At 32.3% G+C, this 21,777-nt stretch overlaps 1 protein-coding gene across 1 annotated transcript in view; it reads right to left on the bottom strand.

Moving 5' to 3' along the window:
- The window catches only part of LOC122270739 (probable serine/threonine-protein kinase DDB_G0282963), a 582,082-nt gene that overhangs the window by 379,111 nt on the left and 181,194 nt on the right, over window positions 1-21,777 (bottom strand). The window lies entirely within an intron of this gene.

The following is a 21,777-nucleotide window of genomic DNA, read 5'->3' as shown; positions in this document are numbered from 1 at the left end:
TGGATTACGTGTTTTATCTTCACAATTTCTCCTTGCCCAAAGAGAAACTAATTTAAATAATGGATTTTCAGAATTTTTGTAACAGTGTACACGTTTTTTTCTTCTTCCGTGTACTAAATTATATTGCGAAAAACTTTCTAAGAATTCTTACGCAAAAATAACTAAAATTGTTGTTAGGAATTCTAGACACAAGCGAATTCCTGGGTGTTTTTGATGATTTATTTGTTATGCTTACGTTTTTCTGCCTGTGTTTATTTGTATTATTTATGTTTCTTTTTGTGAGGAATATTAATCTTGCTCCAGTTTCAGTAGAAACTTCCAAAAAATTATAGTTCAAACTTTGAATGGAATGATATTTAATATTGATTGTAATAAACATAATATTTCTATTACAATAAACATAAAAATTGCTTATATTTTGCAGGTATTTTCTTCAACAAAATTGCAGGGATGCCAACTGCTCCTATTTCTAGAATAGTTTTAATAAAGTGGTAGCAAATTATATAGTGAAATTCGTTAGAGAGGGATAGTTACGCTTACTTTTTAATACAGTAACCAGTAGATTGATATTGTGACGTTGCATTTTATATGATACTTATAATTTTGGATATTTAGTGGTAAAACTAAAAGTAACTTAAATTTCGCTACCACTAGAAAATACTATTTTACAAAGCGGAGCAAATTGGCATCCCTGAAATTTGTATCTGTTCGACTTTACAAAAATTTTGCAGAATTCCATTTGCGTTAATAAAATCTTATTTATGTTTTCTCATCTTAGCAAATATTACAGTTTGCAAGTGGTCGTAAAATTTGTGTTAATGTGTTTAATACTGGCTGGGTGGCGCAGTTGGTTTGTCGTCGGCTTTCTGAGCCCAAGTCTGCGGGTTCGATCCCCGGCCCAGACACCGGATTTTCGGGATGCAGAAAATCCTCAGCGGCCATGTCGTATGATTATGCGGCATGTAAAAGATCTCTGGAGTGCCTTATTGACTCTTGGCATATCCGGCAAAATTAAATCCCTAGAGCACTTAAGCATCCAAATAGAGTCTCGGTGCTGCCATCTAGTGTGGCTGAAACTAGACGTCCAAATTAACATGACCAAAGGTATCTCACCCATTGTGGTGGTTCTGAAAGAGTGGATACCACCTCTGGAGAACGCACTAGGTCTGCTCATCGGCAAGACCGATTGTGCAGCTCATTGGGAAAAAAATGTTTAATACTGGCGACCAGGTGGCCGAGTGGTTAGCGTGCCTGACTGCGGAGCCGATGGTTGCGGGTTCGAATCCCGCTCAGGGCATGGATGTTTCTTTCTCTCTGTGTTCTATGTCCTTTCTCCTTTGTGTGTGTGATTGTGTTAATGTGACCCGCCCTATAAACGGGTTTGTGGTTGTGTGACGTGGGCGACGCTGCTCCACCGCCGTGGCTTCGCCACAGGTGCCCACTCGGTAACGAGAAGAGAGTAGCAGTCCTGGCATATGAGGCCAATGGGACAATACATCCCAAGTGCCCACCATTAAAAAAATGTTTAATACTAATTTTTATTAGTATAATTAAAATCGTATTGCACACCACTATAATATAAAATACTAATTAGTTTAATTATAATTAATAAAATCCCATCAATACATGTTCTTCAATCGTTATATTTTTTATTTATTTTTGAAAATTGTTTGAAGATAAAAATACATCAATTCAAATTTTACATCCTTATTTATGTATTTATATTTGAAAATTGTTTGATTATAAAAGTACATCAATTCAAATTTTTCATCCTTATTTGTTTATTTATATTTGAAAATTGTTTAATGATATAAGTACAATGAAGAAAGATTCTGGAAAACTGAATTTTCACTAAAAGACCTAATGTTTATATTCAAAATTTTGATCCTTTAAAACCCAGCAATTTCTGATAAAAAGATTCTTGGGGAGGGAAAGTTCTTCAACAATTCACATAATTAAAATTTGTAATGTATTTGTTACAGTGAATGACCTAAATCAAGAGAATGTCGACTTTCACCGATGAATGTCAACAATCTCATAGTCGCTTTAGTGAATGTCAAAAATATTTTTTATATCAGATTTAATCTTAACTTATTCGGTGATATTATAATATTTCTTCGATATTTTAATATCTGCTGAAAATAGATTAGAAGAAACATCAATGTACCGAGCAAATGTAAACCGAGCCGTGGCACTGAACCTTAAAAAAACATCACTGTAGGGTATACCTGGCAAAAGTATACTGGTCAGTGGTACTAAACCTTAAAAAACATCAGTGAATGGTATACCGGAAAATGTATACCTGGCAGAGGCACTTAGCTAGACCTAATATATATTTCGAACATTTACCAAAGCAACTATGTGATTTGATTTCATTTCATAACCGTCGTTGAACAGCCGACGAATTTCGAGTTTATGGTTGCCAATGTTCAACGCCGTAACCTTGTAGTCTTGAACCCAATCCAGAAGACAAAGGAGATCCAGAATCAAGCATTGGGAGAAACTTGACCTTCGTAGAAGACATAACCCGAATAAACCCGAATTTGCGTTTTATTGAGAGGAAAACCACGAAACTTCCCACGGTTAGTCTGACGGTGAGGGAACTCTAACTCATGATCCGTCAACTACCAAGGATAATTTACGTCAGTACTGTGGTCGGTGCAAGCCGGATGCGGAATTCGTATCCACCAGTCATCGTGTGGATTCGAACCCGGTTCACCTCAATGGAAGGCGAATATGCCATCAAAATTCACCGGTGGAAAGTCAACAACCGCCAATTTCAGCCATTCACAGTAATATATACATTTAATGCCTAAATACGCTATTTGCCTCCCCAAATATTTTTAAATTTAAGCTATTTAAAGTCTGTATATTTAACTAAATATTGTCATATATTTATATTATTTTTATTGTTGAATTAACTTTTTATAGCCCAAGATTACATCTGATATGAAGTTTTTTTTTAAAAATTTATTCTAAACCAAGCAAAAAAAAATTTCAAAAGTGGTTATTAAATGAAAAGGACCTATCGATATTAGTCGACTTACTAGGTTTGAGTAAAAAGTGGCTACTAAGTTATTAGAGTCTACCGGCCTCTGGTTACTAACTGAAAATTTAAATTTTCAGTTCTATTTTAGAGATAAATTGCTTAAGTTTTTCCAAACAGTAGAGAAAAAAAAAGAGATTTTACAAATTTTAGAAAGTAAATGTCCTCATTCAAATAAATACCGACCAAACAGTAATAAGATAATTTAAATTTTAAAATGTATTTCTACAGTTAAGTCATCACTATTTTTATCCATTAACTTATTTATATAGTCGAAAAAGTGATAACATTTTAATATATCACATGACTTAGGATTACTCTTTGGAAAAAGATCCTAAATCTTTCGAATATGTCTCCCTAATTGAATTTATGGCAACCCGTGTCAAACACTTTGAGAACTTTCAGTCAATATTTGATTTCCGTGATAGGGTCTCGTGTTATTAAAAATAAACTAGAATTCATAAAAGTATTCTGTTTGCTTATAGAAATATGTATTTAAAAGGGGGAAATATATATTTATGTTTAAAATTAATAATCAACTTATTTATGCATGTAATCACTTTTAAAAGATATATATGAAATAAAAATAGGAACTGGCATATGCAAATAAAAAGAATAACTGTTTGTAAAACTTTGATAGAAGGAAAATAATAGCGTTGTTAGACAATAAATACATGGCTACTGAATCTCCTGATTTTCGACAGAGATTTTTTTTTAAATTTTTATTTTCCTTCTGTTTTTAAGGTGGTAACAAAAAGTATTTGTTGATGTTTTTATCTTTGTTTAACAAGGGGTAAATATATATTTAAGTTTAAAATTAATAGTCAACTTAAGATATTTTTTTAAATTTTAAAAGAGATACATAAAATCAAATCGGTGTGTATAAAATAAATAATTGACTTAAGATATTATTTTTAATNATAAATCGAATGAACTGGGCAGCTCACATTTTCAGAAGGAATGATGACTCAAATTTAAAGAAAATCCTATTACACAAACCCCTAACGAACAGGAAAAGAGGTAGACCCAGGCTGAGATGGCTGGATTTAGTTGAGACTGATTTCCTTACTCTAAAGGAGAAAAACTGGCGAACAAGTGTCAAAAGTAGAGAGAAGTGGATTCGAATTCAAAGGAAGGCACTGGCCCACCCTGGGCTGTCTAGCCAGATATGATGATGATGAGTATTTGGGATTTTTCTGACAAGCGGTTATCAATTTAGAGGCTGGGACATATATGTCCCGTCCGTACATAATGGTGGATACATATGCCCATTAGTAATTTTTAAACATTTGTGGGTACAAATGGGTCCCGTTAATAGTCAAAGGGTTAAAATTCAAAAACATATGCTGGTAAGAGAAAGAATGTTCATTTAGAGTTATAGAAAAGTGTCCGCATTTTTATATAGCCATGGTATCCTTATATGATTCGCGGTCATTACTGTATTTCGTGCCCAGCTACAACAAGGAAGCCTTATTTCAGTAGAGCACACTTAATCACAACCTTATTAAAACCTCTAAAATTATCTCTTTTCTCATTTTTTACAAAATCCATATTTAATTTTTTTTCCTGCAAAACATGATGCAATCATTTTCACAGGTAACGCAAGGACTGATAAAATGAAAATGTATTAAACTGTAGGCGTAACTAAATTGTAAAAAGAAGAAGAAAAAAAACGAAAACAGAGAAAAATCACGTTGTTTCAAGACTTATTCCTAAAGCGTGTCTTTTCTAAAGCATACTGGATTACGTGTTTTATCTTCACAATTTCTCCTTGCCCAAAGAGAAACTAATTTAAATAATGGATTTTCAGAATTTTTGTAACAGTGTACACGTTTTTTTCTTCTTCCGTGTACTAAATTATATTGCGAAAAACTTTCTAAGAATTCTTACGCAAAAATAACTAAAATTGTTGTTAGGAATTCTAGACACAAGCGAATTCCTGGGTGTTTTTGATGATTTATTTGTTATGCTTACGTTTTTCTGCCTGTGTTTATTTGTATTATTTATGTCTCTTTTTTGTGAGGAATATTAATATTGCTCCAGTTTCAATAGAAACTTCCAAAAAAAATTATAATTCAAACTTTGAAGGAAATGATATTTAATATTGATTGTAATAAACATAATATTTCGATTGCAATAAACATTACTTACGAAAATTGCTTATATTTTGCAGGTATTTTTTTCAACAAAATTGCAGGGATGCCAACTGCTCCGCTTTCTGGAATAGTTTTAATAAAGTGGTAGCAAATTATATAGTGAAATTCGTTAGAGAGGGATAGTTACGCTTACTTTTTAATATAGCACTGAACCTTAAAAAAAAACATCACTGTAGGGTATACCGGGCAAATGCATACTGCTCAGTGTTACTGAACTTTAAAAAAAACATCAGGGAATGGTATAACCAGAAAATGTATACCTGGCAGTGGCACTTAGCTAGACCTAATATATATTTCGAACATTTACCGAAGCAACTATGTGATTTTATTTTATTTTATAACCGTCGGTGAACAGCGGATCCAATTTTGAGTTTATGGCGACCAATGTTCAACGCCGCAGCCTTGTAGTTTTGAATCTAATCCAGAAGACAAGGAAACTCCAGAATCAAGCTTTGGGAGAAACTTGGCCAACGTAGTGGACTTTTTGATGGCACTAACCAGCATTGTCGTTTCAAGGAGAGGAAAATCACGAAAAGCTCCTACAATTTGTCTGACGGTGAGGGGACTCTAACCCATGATTCGTCTACTACCAAGGATAATTTACGTCAGTACTGTGGTCGGTGCAAGCCGGATGCGGAATTCGTATCCACCAGCCATCACTGGGGTTCGAACCCGGTCCACAAGATTGGGAGGCGAATGCTCGCAACATTTACCGGTGGTAGTCAACAACCACCAATTTCAGCCATTCAGAGTAATATATACATTTAATGCCTAAATACATTTTTTGCCTCCCCAAATATTTTTAAATTTAAGTTGTTTAAAGCCTGTATATTTAACTAAATTTTGTCTTATATTTATATTATTTTTATTGTTGAATTAACTTTTTATAGCCCTAGATTACATCTGGTATGAAGTTTTTTTTTAATTTATTCTAAAAAAAACGAAAAAAAAGTTTTCAGAAGTGGTTATTAAATGAAAAGGGCCTAGGTTTGAGTAAAAAGCGGCTACTAAGTTATTAGAGTCTACTGGCCTCTTGCTACTAGCTGAAAATTTAAATTTTCAGGTCTATGTTAGAGATAAATTGCTTAAATTTTCCAAACAGTAGACAAAAATTGAGATTTTACACATTTCAAAATATAAATGTCCTAATTAAAATAACTACAAACCAAACAGTAAAAAAATATTTTCGTATTTTTAAATGTATTTCTACAGTTAAGACATCAATATTTTTATCCATTAACTTATTTATATAGTCGAAAAAATGATGACATTTTAATATATCACATGACTTAGGATTACTCTTTGGAAAAAGATCCTAAATCTTTCGAATATGTCTCCCTAATTGAATTTATGGCAACCCGTGTCAAACACTTTGAGAACTTTCGGTCTATATTTGATTTCCGTGATAGGGTCCCGTGTTATTAAAAATAAACTAGAATTCATAAAAGTATTCTGTTTGCTTATAGAAATATGTATTTAAAGGGAGAAATATATATTTATGTTTAAAATTAATAATCAACTTATTTATACATGTAATCACTTTTAAAAGATTTATATGAAATAAAAAGGAAGCTGGCATATGCAAATAAAATAAGTTACTGTTAGTTAAACTTTGATAGAAAGAAAATAATAGCGTTGTTAGACAATAAATATATGGTTACTGAATCTCCTGATTTTCGTCAGAGATTTTTTTTTAAATTTTTTATTTTCCTTCTGTTTTTAAGGTGATAACAAAATGTATTTGTTGATGTTTTTATCTTTGTTTAACAAGGGGTAAATATATATTTAAGTTTAAAATTAATAATCAACTTAAGATATTTTTTTTAAATTTTAAAAGAGATACATAAAATTAAATCGGTGTGTATAAAATAAATAATTGACTTAAGATATTATTTTTAATTTTAAAAGAGATACATAAAATTAAATCGGAACTGAAGTATGCCAATGGAAAAATCACTGTTTCTGAAACTTCGGTAGAAGTAAAAAATAACGCTGTTAGACAAAAACAGGGATATCAACTGCTCCGCTTTCTGCAGAAGTAATAACAAATTGGTAGCGATTTAAATGACAAAACTTGTAGAATGAGAATAATTATACACCTACACTAATTCATACCTGCCAACTTTTAATCCCTTCCATTATGATTTTCCCAGTGGTATTAAAATGGAATAAAAATTTTAATTTTAAGCAAAAAAATACGGTGTATTTGAAAAGGCTTAAGCTGCCTACCATGACAGTAGCGCATATTAATGTATATGCCTAATTTTTTTAAGAATAGTGGTGATGAAAATCATTAAAAATTTTATTTATAAAAGAAAAAATAGTATATATTTACTACCATTTTAAATATAAAAATAAAATTTTACGCCAAATGCGTAAAATTTGGCAGGTATGCTAATTAATAAATAATTACACTCATTTTCCGGAGCAGTTGGCATCTCTGCAAATGCCACAAAATTTGATGTGTAGCGGTGGAAAGATTATTTAAAATAAAGAAATACTAAGCTAAAAGTAACTTAAATTTTGTTACCACTAGAGAGTATTTTTTCTTACAAAGCGGAGAAAGTTGGCAACTCTGTGCAATAAATACATAATTGACATAAAAGAGAAGAATTCATTTTTAGCATTTTAAAATTTTTGAAATATTTTTCGACATCAATTGGAGTAGAAGTTGAGATAATTTTAAAAAAAAAAGACATTTACCATTAAGCTGGTATTTATCGTCAATCTATTTAGCACTATTTCTCAAAGCGTGTTTCTTCGTCGCTATTTCCTTGATTCTTAAAAGAGATATCTTAAAACCTGATTGTTCTATTTGCTTGAAAATTTGTTCAAATATTCTTTGCTAAAGCCTGAAGAACAGTGATTAAATTAACGAACTGATTAAATTAGTGTTCCAAATTTAATAACCAAATTAAAAAGCCAACAAGTTCTATTTTATGTTATACCCGTTGAACAGTTGACCAAATTCTGAGTTTACGGTTATCAATGTTTAATTCCATAACCTTGTAATTTTGAATCTAACCCAGATGACAAGAGAATGCTTGGATTAAGCGTTGGGACAACTAGCCTTTGTGGAGAACTTTCTGGGGGAACTTAACCGACATTTGCGTTACATGTAGAGGAAAACTGCCTAAGTTAGCTTGACGCCAAAGGGATTCTAACCCATGATCCATTTGCCTTTTTGGATATTTTCAGCACTGTGGTCGATGCGAGCCGAAAGCAAAATTCATGTCAACCAATCACTGCTAAGATTCGAACCTGGATCACGTCATTGTGAGACGAATGCTCTTTCTTCTGAGAAACCGCGGCTTCAAACTAACTAGCCATATTTTTAAACGATTTTGTTAATGCAATTTGACCATGCAATAATGCGATGCTTTTAATTTTTTGAAAATTAACATTGCGTACATGGAGAAGTCTATTTCCCTGTTTAATAACGACAACCACTACAGAGCAAACAAGTTAAAAAAAATAGGAATTTTAAACAAAGTTATGAGCTTTTAAAATTCGTTCTTTTTATAATGATTTTTGACTACTTTAAAATCATCTTAAAATTTAAAAAAAAAATTTCCTGAGTTTCATTGCATTAATATATTTTAATAGACAAATTGAAATTAAAAAATCTGAACCAAAATTTTAAAAATTTGGTCTCTGAAAGTAAACGGCTAACTTTAGAAAATGCAATGCTAAAACAATCTCTTTCGTACAGTTAAAAACTTTCATGTTCAGTCTATTTTTAGTTTCTACTTTGTTAATTTCAGAAAAAGGGTATAGGCGCAAGATTAGTGAAAAATGACATAACTTTCAAGTTTTATCTTTTCGGAAACACACTTCATTTTCTAGGTAATCTCATAGCACAGCGAGGAAAATTTCCGGATACTATTAAGGGAAATATTTTTTGCGCATATCCTTGATTCTATTAATCTATATTCGAAAATAATTTTGAAGGTAATTAAATTGCAGTAGATACGTTAAATTAATATTTATCTTTAAAATATTGCATAATTGATTTGCTTTTTCATATTTTTTTACTGGTATTTTTTAATTTTTAAACAATATTAATTTTAAAAAAGCTATATACACTTTCCCGAGAGGGAGCCAAATATTCAGATATTTTGCAACATAATTGCGGCAAACTGCCCTTAGAGCTAACACGTTGACATTCCAAAACAATATTTACTCTGCAATGGTTATAAAATCAGTTGAACTGTAGTGCATTGGATAAATAATTATTTATTTTACTTACAATATTCATTAACAAAAAAATAGTAGTGGCAATTTAAGTTCATACTACACTGTAATAAAAAATCTAGTTTTTTTACTCCACAAATGGAGATAACAACCTGGTACCAGAGTAGTGTACTGAAACACCAAAGATAAGTTTTGGTGCTTGGGATTTTACTACAAGAACTATGGTTAGTTCCTTCTGAAGTGAAACATCAAGAATGCTTTTTACACTACTTGGTGTAAGCCATCTTTAATATTCAGTACCACTAAAATGTAAAATTACTGTGGGGCAAGATGTACATAAGAGACAGTGAAGTATTTTTTTAGAATACTATGTAAAGCTAAGATTCATTAATTAAGGATACACATATACACTAATTCTTAAAATAAATATTAATGAAACATATACACAGCAAAGAGATAATATTGGGATGAATTTGAAATAGGAGTAACGAAACGGAAACGGAGAGAAATTACATATTGTGGTATTATTAGATATAATTCACAGATGTTTACAAATTTAAAATATAGTATCTTTTCATCTACTGCCGATATCTAAATCGCGCCAACATTGGTGGTTTTGGATACGAAAATAATTCATGTATGGTGGAAATGCAAGATATAATTCACAGATGTTTACAAATTTAAAATATAGTATCTTTTGATCTACTGCCGATATCTTAATAGCGCCAACATTGGTGGTTTTGGATACTAAAATAATTCATGTATGGTGGAAATGCAAGATATAATTCACAGATGTTTACAAATTTAAAATATAGTACCTTTTGATCTACTTGCCGATATCTAAATCACGCCAACATTGGTGGTTTTGGATACGAAAATAATTCATGTATAGTGGAAATGCAATTGAGCTCGGTGTAATCTTTTTCTCACTTTAGGTGTTTAGTTTTAAATTACACCCTTTAAATTGTATATGAATGCTCGATTTGGTGTTAGCTTGAAGTAAAGTGTCCTTTCACATAATTTTTTGGCTGTGCAGTGAGCAAAAAAAGGACCATCCGGAGTGACTTTTCATCCAATGATCGGATTTTCAAGTTTTAGGACTCAATTTTAATGGCTCGAGAGGGTATAAAATTCTTAAAAAAATTCTCGAGCTATAGCAAAGTACGCAAAAAAAGTAAAATTTGCATCAAGAGGTCCAAACTTTAGAGCGATCTCCTGATCAAGCTATTGGGGCCGTATTTCCCCGGTTGTTAGGGTCAGAAATGTATGTTTTTGTGTCTAATTTCGTAACTGAAAAGATCGTCTGCACCTATTAATTAACATATTTTAGGTCAACCCCTCGAGGTATTAAGGTTGAGTTCTAGAACATAAAAATCCAATCATTAGATCAAAAGTTATTCACGGTTGTCAAATTTTTTTTGCCACTGTACAATATTAAACTGAGAGATATGACCATGCAGTTTTTACAGGGTGCAGAACGCAAGAGAACCCGACAGGGAAACTAATACAATCAAACCTCGTTTTATTTAAAATTGACGCAACTATCATAATTTAACTGACAATACATTAATGTACTAAATTAATGTATGCAAACAATACAATTATACACCATACGAAATAAGTTTTAAAATTTTTAACTAAATTTCCAACTATTTTACAGTAATTAATGTAATTACGAAGATATTTTACATACTGTTTTGTAATAACGAATGAAAAATATAATGCAAATACCAACAGTTTATACGTTTTATTTAGAGCTGAAATAGTCTGCAATCGATTTTTTAACTACCTTATTCACATGCTTATTATATGTGCTTATATCTACATTCCCAATTTCTTTTCAAGTTAAGCGATAATAATCAGTTTGAACATTCCATGTTAAGCTTGCGAAATACTATACTAATTGATTGTTGACTCACTGGATCAAACACATGTTACATGTGAAATGAGCGATATTTCATGTTGATCAATTTCCAGTTAATGAGGTTCTAATAAACATTCGAATCTCGAATGAGATTTTTTAATTGTACATTAGAGCTTACAACCCTGACGATCCCCGACAATATTTATTCTAAATTGTTTTTAAAGTAATTGAGCTGTAGTAAATAGATTAATTCTTCCTTTTTAAAAATAAAGACTTGCAAAAAATAAAAAATAAAATATAAACAGTGCTACCGTTACAGGGCTTATATGGTAGGAATTACATGGTAGCTTATATGGTAGCAATCGACATGGAACTAAATATTCTGATGTTTTGCAAGCACTACCGTGGTAAATGATCCTTATAGCTTTAAAACCTAACGACCAATTGGGGTAAATTTCACCCCATAAAAAATTGGTGACACATCAAAGTCAATGATTCTTAATTGGAGAATGATGTACAAAATAGAATTTGTAAGAATTTCTTCATATTAAAATACATTTTCTTCGTTTTTTTAAATTATTGTAATGACAATAGAATGATATGGTGTAACACTGCATATTTCTTTCAAATTTGTTACAGATCATTTTGCTAATTATTATTCGACAGAAACGCATGCCATCAGGAAAAAAAAGATGCGAATATAAAGCATAAATATTAACACACAACAAGTTCTATTATTAATTAGATATTAAATGCAGACTTACAGTATATCCACGGGACGTGAAAGTAACGAAACATTCGCAAATTGCTTTCTAGCAATTCTCATAGTGATCGAATAAGTTTTATTTTGCCTCTTGCGATGTTAAAAGGCTTTCAGATTTCATAGACAGAACTCTGTCAAATAAGGACTATTTAATGAGCTAAGCCCTCATTCGTAGTTCCACAACAAGTATTAGTTTCAAAGAGTAACTGGGATGATAAGAAATTCATTGAACACTAATTTTACCATTGACGCCAGCAATACCATAAACGTTGCAAAAAAATGCATGAGGGGACATCAAGTTTCACATTTTGTTATAATATTTCTTTCTAGACTACGAGCCACATGTGTATTCATAGGGTGGCTATTAAATTGTGATTGGTGCACGTTAAATCCGTCGCGGTCACAAAGTCCTCCAGGTTCCTATATGAAATCAATATTCTGGGGGTACTTGATCTAGGAGTTACCTTGTCTTATGGATTGGGTTCAAAATTACAAGGCCACGGAGTTGAACATTGGTTGTCGTAAACCCAAAAATTTGGTCGGATCTTCAAAGACGGTTATAAAATAAAATAAAATCCATTAGGGTTTAAAGAGACGTGGTGGCTCAGGAGATAGAGCTCTCGTCTTCCAATGAGGTGACTGGATTCGAATCCCAACGATGATTTATTGTTAGGAATTCCGCACCCGGTCCATACCGACCACTTAAAATATCCACAGTGGTAGATGGATCATTGGTTAGCAACTCAGGTTAATAGATCAATGTAGCTCAAATGTGGGATAGTTCCATCAAAAAATCCTCTAAGAACTATTAACAGAACTATTTCCTTTGCAGTTCATTGGAGTGGGGTGAAATTTTTGTTTGATTTATTTTTTCAACGTGCTACTTAGCTCAAAATAAAACTTACATAATTACACTTTGAACTAATAAACTAAGTAGGGTTGCAACGGGCGACTAACAATGCAAAGCGCAAAGAACAGACTAATAAAATAGTTGTGTATAAGATTTAATATTAAATTTGTGTATGTATAGTTTAAAATTCCGATTGAACTACTTATATTGACTTTATACTGTGGTGTTGGGAGAAGCGTGCGGGGCTGAAAGCCCATACATATCAAGACGGAAAAGAGTAAAAACTGGTAACAAATAAATTTCGTTTTTTAATTTTTATCGGGAATAATAAAAATCTGTAACTATCAATTATTTTTAAAGGATACAGTTTTTATATTAAATTGTTTCTTCGCCAGAAAAAAATAATTACAATAAATTGTTTATTGTTAAGAATATATTAACTTCTCCCGAATATTATCTAATATTGAAGTAGTTCTCCTAGCAGTATTTTCTCTTTTTCGTCTCGCTTTCAGGCCTGGATGCGTGACCCTATATCAGTTTTCAAAGTAGGAAAAAACGGAGTACGAAACGTTGAGAACCAACCACAGTTGTGCAAAAACATATAAGATGAAAAACAAACAAAATGACCACAGCCAACGCCTCCTATAACTGAAAGCCCACGCACGTTTTTTTGTAGGTAGTCCGATCAGACCACTATGAAGGTAAAAAATTCTACGAAAGAAACTTTGATAGAAAATATAATAAAAAGAAGAAAGTGGTAGCAAACATATGTCTAAACATTTGTTTAATTTATGAATATTATTGATTTGTGTTTTTTACTTGTCAAACACTACAGATTCAATTCTCAAATATATATGGTAAATTTCTCTCAATTACTTTTAAAAAAGAATTTGGATTCATGGGTACAACTGGTTCACTTTTTAAATAATCTGCGCAGACTACAATAAAAAAACCATATGGAGACTTTCTGATGTAGGAGGTAATGCCACAACTGCACTTCTGGAGTTAAACTGTCTGTGGGAGAAAACTTCAACCAATTTGCATTTTAAAATTCTGCTAGTACTTGGTAAATATCACAGGGTAATCATCATGATATTTACACATAGTTAATTTTTTTTACTTTTTGCAAAAACTACCACTTTTATCTTTAAATATATTTTTCAATATAAAGAGCATTTATCCATTTTTTATCCATAATTATACATTTCGTAATATCTAAAAAGGATTTCCAATGGAAGTCTTTAAAGATTAAGAATATTGAATCGCATCAAGAAAATTCGGTTGAATATAATGCCTAAAGTATGTTCCTCCAGCTTTTTGCAAGCCAGCATTTATGAAAAAAACCGCTTTGAAATCTCAATTAAAGACTGTTGTAGGCAAAAATATTTCATTACTCAATCCTGATCCTTCAACTGCGGAAACTAATACTTGGTGCACCGGAGTACCTGGCCAAAAAGGCCACCTCCGTAAATTATATGATTACAAACTGAATCAAGGCCATTGATATTAAAATTAATTCGGTTAGTAAACTTGATGTTAAGTAGCTAAATAATATTGCTGTAAAGAAAAAAAAACAGGGATAACACGGACAGGTAAAAACATAAACAAACAGATAAAGTCATAAGTTCTTTAAATTAATTATTATCTATATTATATAAAACGCTAATACGTACGTATGTATGTATGTATGTATGTATCAATANATAATATACCTTTTAAAAAGCAAGCAAAAATATTTAAATATTTGCAAAAATTACTTGGTAGTTATTTACCGCTTTTTTAATTATCTTGGCGTGCCCGGAGCAGTTGGCACCTCTGAGATATGCTAAAATTGTAAAAGAAAGCTTGATAGTTGGAGATATTTCATTTTTCTCGAAAAAATGACTGCTAATATTGAAAAGAGCAAAAACTGGTTTTTCGTACCAGTTTTTGCTCTTTTCCGTCTTGCTATATAAGGGCCTTGAGCCGTGGACATTACTGCTAGTAGGAGAAACCAACCTCAGAAACAATAAAAGGTAGCTGATATAAATGCCTTGCCTGACTGAAATTTTAATCAAAGTATGCTACTAAGGGAATGGTTAAACCTACTCACAACAAAAGAACTTGAGTGAACTACGTAAATGACTTTATTAAGACTTTTCTACCATCAGCACTTACATATTACAAAGCTTCCCTCTGTTCAGGAAACGGCGGATTGGCTGAGTCAAAATCTCTTTATTATTCCTATTAATTAACTAGCTAATCATCAATATATATGAAAATGCTTTCCTCGACCAGGAAAATTTTAAAAGTGGTAGAGGAAGTTTGAAGAAAAAATGTTTTTGCTTATTCTTTTCTACTAAATTTATAATGCGAAGAAAGAGTTTACCTAGGAGCTAAAACTGACTGCCTTAATTCCTAAAGTTGATTTTTTACCCCTAAATCTTGCAATGGCCTCAATGAAATATTTGTCACTAGACAAAAGCATTAAAAAAATATAAATATTTCCCTTACGTATGCGTGTATTCATTTTTTCCTCTTTCTCACTATTACTATTTACTAATTTGTGTATAATTTATGTATAGTTATATGCATGTTTTCAAGGCAACAGTTGGTCCCGTTGACCAAGTATGTTTTGAGCAAATATTAGTTTTCCGCATTAGCTTCTTGTCTATAGATAATGAAAAGTATTTTTTTCTCCGATAAACGGAATTGAGTGTCTTACGTAAGCCCTTTTAAATTATTTATTTTAAACCCTTTTATATTATCAAAAACGAGCAAATCGTAAAAACGCTATCTATTATCTCAGTCAGATGTTACTAATTTAGCTCTTGAGCAAATGTATCAATCAGCAAAATATTCTAAATTTAAAATATGACAAATATGATATCTTGTTTGTTTAAGAATTCCTTTCGGGCAATGAAGGCAAATCGATGCCAACTACTCTGTTCTGTTCTGTTTAGTCTAGCTGGGCTCCTGAGGCCAATAATGGCTTTTTTCCCATTCATCGCCAACTGCTCCAGATGGGACACAATATATATTTCAAAAAAATGGTAGATAACTACGAACAAAAATTTGCAGTTATTTGGTTATTTTTGCCAACTTTTGAAACGCTTAACACGGCTTAAATGCAGGGATGCCAAATCCTGCATTAAATAGTGGAACTTGTAAAATAAGAATAATTATGTTTGCTTTTTAAAAGTATCACCCCATATAAATGCAATGAAGTTGCATTTTATATGCTACTTTCAACGTTTGAAATGTAGTGGTGGAAAATTACTTGAAATGAAAAATACTAAGCTAAAAATAACTTAACCTTTGCTACCACTAGAAAATAATTTTTTACAAATCGGAGCATGTTGGCAACTCTGAAAATGTACTAAACTCAGCTGAATTTGTTAGAGCCCCTAGCGGGGCTGATGCTAAGATAACCACATAAGAGATATGAGAAAATGTACTAAAGGGGCATAAGCTTTTGAATAATTTAGAAGTAGTGGTGAGTAAGAACTGTATAAATCGAATTTAATAAATCGAGAATCATTCAATAAAAGTCCACCACTAGAAAATATTTATCCACCGTCCGGAGCAAGTTCACATCTGTGTGAATGCTCTTTTTATTGTAAAATAATTTTAATTTTGGATTATTTTTAATTACAAAAATATTATCACTTATAAAAAAAATATTATCATTTATTTAGTCCTTATTTTTTGTTCCGCTATATTGACCCCAATACTTATTTTTTTTGTTTTGTTCTTCCGATGTTAAAACAAACATCCACACGAAAGCTGCCTTTCTCAGAATTTGTTTTTGCTGGGCTGAATAATTCCCCTTGATTACCTGCACGTCTTTCTGATACTTTTCCAGTTCAGTTGTTTACTGCTTTCCCACATACGTTTAACCCAAATAATACTCAGTTTCTTCATAGGGTGTTTTTCTTTCTTTCACGTTTCTTTTGTATTATAATCTAGCTGAATACTTGGTCATTGTACGGGATGAAAAAATATCAGTATCGCACAACACCACTAAATCATGCACCAAACTGAAAGACTAATACCGACACAATTAATAAAGCTGAAATAATTTGAATATCTTTTTTATTTATTATAATTCATTTTCCTTCCAGTGACTTTTCGATGTTAAATTTAGAAAAACACATTTTAGTAGTTTCCCCCATCAAGTTAGACTTTATTCTGTTTCATGAGGCATAATGCTCATAATGCTCGTAATCAAAGATTTTTCTTCAGTACTTATACCTTTAACCCTTTCGCGCCGACTGTCACAAATACGTGACAGCATGAAACTGTTTCAATCAGGATAAAAAGATAAAACTGGTAATCAAAGTAATTCTTTAGCAGTTTATTCGTGGGTGGAGTTATAATTGTTTGATTTATTTAATTCACCATTACTTTGTTCAAAATAAAACTATTTAGTTATACTTTGAACTAACATTGATTATATATATGATTAAACTAACAATAATTAAAGTAAAAGCAAAGTAAGTCTGTCATATTAGCAACGACTACATTTAAGTTACCGCTTTTTGTTTAATTACAACTTGATTCTGATTTTGTACAAATGCTTTTCTGAATCACCCGTCCCCAAGGGGTTAAGGAGCAGTAATAAATCTTTTTTCACAATATCTATAATTGGAATGCACAATATTGGTGCAGTTTTAGTAGGCACAAAATTTACTCATAAAATATTTTGTTACTTTATTAGTAATTTGGTATTGTACTGTACCATTAAACTGTACCATTTACCATACCAGTAACGCGTTCTACAAGAAATGATAAACCATTGTAAGCGTCAATAATAGTTTTGCAGTTTTATTACGTTTCTACTAAGCGAATCAATACCATTTCTACATCAATTTAGTTTTTTAATACGTGCCTTATTTTATTATTTTAATAAGCACTTATTGCAAGAACTGAAAGCCTATTTATATTAAGACGGAAAAGAGCAAAAACTGGTACTAAAGTCATTATAGTCATTCTAGCTTATTTTGTTCGAATAAAAATAAAATTTCTGTATCTACCAATATTTTTTTACAATTAAAGTATATATATAAAAGTGCTCATTTTCCAGTGAAGTAACAAGTTAAATCCCATCAATTTTAGTGTAGAGAGCAACCCGACACGACTGGTATTAACCAAGACGGTCGGGTCTCTACTTACTTTAACAGAGGCACACTTTTTTGTTAATGAAGTTTTTTATGATCATAACGTTATTCATCATTATTATTTGATAATTCTTCCTATTTTTTTTTTATTTTTCCTTCGTGTAATTTTTGTTTCCCTACTTGTAAATATGTCTTGAACTTTTCTACACATTCAATTATTTGTTACTTTTTATCATGGCAAAGTGCCATTCTTTTTTCTCTACCTCAACATGCGCCATTATTTGTTGCATTTTATGTAATCTGTTTATTGTTTTTCCTTATGTTCTCATTACAGGATGAATGTGAAAAGGGCCATTATTGGCCTCAAGAGCCCAGGTAGACCAAATAGACCAGACCTATGTAGTAATAATGTTGAGTAGTCTAAAAAGAAAAACAGATTACTCCTGAAAATTAGCTATATCTTAATTGTCTTACTACCGGCTCGATTTTTCTTTTTGCTTTGCTCCTTAACAAATTAGCTCCAAGTGATATCCCGTATACTCGTTCGCTGACAAATCTGGGGATCGAGAAAGCTAAAGAAGAGTGGTAATATGGCGGAGATATTCCTGCGACACCCTTGCTGTATGTGGCTAAGCATTGCTTGCTGAAAATAGTTCTTAGACGCCCTGTCATGAGTGGCAACATAGGTGGCTGAAAGAAGTTATGAACGTACTGCTGGGCTATCAAGGTGCCAAGGAAAAATTAGGGGTGATCACGTGTGATATGCGATGACACACTATACCATCGAACCAGCTGTAGAAATAGTGAGCTGCTCCACAGAATTGACACCCACCCAGCATTGCCTCCGCTTGGAGTGGTGTCGCTCTCGCCCGATTACTAACGAATGGCAAGTAGTGCCATCGCACCAGCACAAAATCACTTTTAACTACACAAAATCGCTCCAAATCACGCACTACACAAAATCACTCCTAATCACGCACTACACAAAATCATTACTAATAATTCTCAATGACATCATGTCAGCCCAACTGTGTGTTCGTGACATCCTTTAGCCATGTGTGTAGAGCCTCATGGCAGATCTTCCAGAAGCTGATTTTCTAAAATACAATGCTAGGTCACACACAACAAGGGTTTCACAGGAACGCATCCATCCCATTATCACCCTTTCCTGGACTTCTTGCTCTCCAGATTTGTCACCAAACCAATGACTGATTTGTCACTAGTGTTGATTTGTCACCAAACCAACATATCTGGGACCGCTTGGAAGGGCTAGTTCCACAGCTTCCGAGTTTAATCGATTTAGCGGTGCCTTTACTACAACTGTGTAACAAGATACCCCACGACATCGTAAGGGCCTATGCACGAATGTATTGTATCTTCCATCGTAATGCACGAATGTATTGTATCCCGCATTCGCTCTAGAGGTGACCGAAGAGAGTGATCAAACTTCTACTCATTTGTATTTTTTCCGAGAACAAATGTTTTAATTATATACTCAGTTACTTATATTAACGTTGTACTACCCAAGTCAAAATTTTTGATGACTTTCCATTGATGGCCAACCTGATCTTTTTTGTTGTTGTTTCTGATCCTCTAATTGAATGACGAAGTCAGACAAGATCCAGTAGGTTGTTGACCTTCAAAAAGTCGATTACAAGAGGATGAGAAGCATATAAGTCCTCCTTGGAAAAGCCCAAGCTGTCAAGGATATGTTCAGCTGAGGCCTGCTGGGCTTCACGTTTGGAGCAGACTGCATAGGTCTTTCTTCCTTCAAAGTACGAGAGACTGTTCGTGTGTCCACTTGCCAGTCTGGAAATAGCTGTTTCAGATGCTCTATCACCTTTATGAACAAGTGAAGAGCCCGGTTCCTTGGCCGCATACCAATGATGTGAGGGGGAGATCCTCCACTTTTTTGATAGATGGCTTTTGATTTTGGACTGATCAACATGATCTTGATAGTAACTATCGATAATTCATCATAAACCATTATATTTTTGAAGGTAACTAACATAAGTAACCATCACTTCAATGTAGGAATTCGGACTGATTTTTGATGGTCCAACATAAGAATAACAACCTGTTTTGATGGGTTTTTTCCATTTTGAACCATCACGAATTTCCATCATAGTATCTTAGAAATCAAATGTTGGAACGATCACGAACAAACACTATCCCATTGTAGGAATTCGGACTGATTTATGATGGTCCAACATAAAGAAGCCATATTATTCTGATACCAACGAGAATTCCCATTAAACCTACATGGGAATGTATAGCTGGAACCATCATGAACCAACTCGGATCATCATTGATGGTTGGCCCATGCGAGTCAAACTTCTCTTGATGGTTATCCATCTTAGTATTTAAGTAGCATTTTCTATCATGGAATGATGGAAGTTTGTTGGCGTATCAAAAACTATGATATGGTGACTATCAATTGATGTCGGACCATCATGAATCGCATTGAAACCAACATAAACCATCAAATTGTTTGATGGGACTTTCAAGAATTTTGACCAGCGTATGTCAAATTTCATGTCACTCTGGTAACTCTGGTAATTTTTATGGCAAATATTGTTGCAATGACGTAAGTGAAAGAATATAAGGGACCTTTATAGATATATCGATTTACTCCATTAAATAAAATGGAGAAAATGCAATAGAATAATATTTTAAAAATTATCAACGCAAAATAATTCTTTAGTAAGCAATTCTCTTTTTAAGAGGAACTAATTTTTATTATTTTGGAAATTTATCACAAATGAAGAAAAAAAACTAATAAACCGAGTGCTTTAACTCTTGAAGATATTTCGAAAAGTAGATTTAATCAATTTGAGCAGTGAGCGTTTTATGCAAATATGTCCGATGCAAACTGAAAACAAATATGTGATTTTTCTTCATAGCAGAAGAATTTCTCCTTCTATTTATCAACAAGGTTTATTAAACCGAGAACATGGAAAGGAGAAATAACCGATGGAACTTTTCTATGTTGAAGAGATTAAAGATAGGAATTTTTACTTAGTAAAAAAGACCCTTAAATAATATTTATCCCAATTCATAAACAGTATTAATTAAACGTAATAAAATTCTTGAATCTGATGTGCATTGCATGCATGCCAACGTACATGTTTCTTAAAGAAGTTTTTACTTATTAGCTGTAATGCCTATTAAATTGTTAAATTTACATCGCAAGCTGATGTTTTAGTTTAATATTCTTTACTCATTATCTCTCTCTCTCTCTCTCTCTCTCTCTATATATATATATATANTATATAAACTTTTCTGAATGTGTGCTGCCATCTATGAATATATATTAATAACAAATACTTAGGATATGTATTGAATACTCAGGATCTACCACTTAGTATATATTTTACGTCAGCACAGCGTGCCGAGCGCAGAATTCGTATCAGCCAGCCACCGCTGGGATTCGAACCTGTACCAGGGGGAAAGCGAAAGCACTATTCCCTGACCCCACCGTGGCTTATGTTACGTTATAATGATTGTAGAATGGCGTTTAAATCTGCCGAGATTTAACTTCTCATCGTAGTTTATTGACTTGGCGACTAACTTCTAAAACTCGCCAAATGGGTTACCAAATGAGCAATACGATAAAACAGCTATTTTTTTTGGTCACTTTGGAAGAAATTTTTATAAATAGTTATGAAAATTAATTTATAATTATGAATTATTTTAACATAAAATTTACATCATCCAGATAAATTAAATTTCCAATACAAATGCGCAAAGAGTTAGTTCATAATAGGGATACGCTCCTTTTATAGCAATAGGTTACTATGTAATT

The sequence above is a fragment of the Parasteatoda tepidariorum genome, chromosome 9 (genome assembly GCF_043381705.1).
Source record: "Parasteatoda tepidariorum isolate YZ-2023 chromosome 9, CAS_Ptep_4.0, whole genome shotgun sequence".
Classification (NCBI taxonomy): Eukaryota; Metazoa; Arthropoda; class Arachnida; order Araneae; family Theridiidae; genus Parasteatoda; species Parasteatoda tepidariorum.
This window is presented reverse-complemented; position numbering and strand designations above follow the sequence as displayed.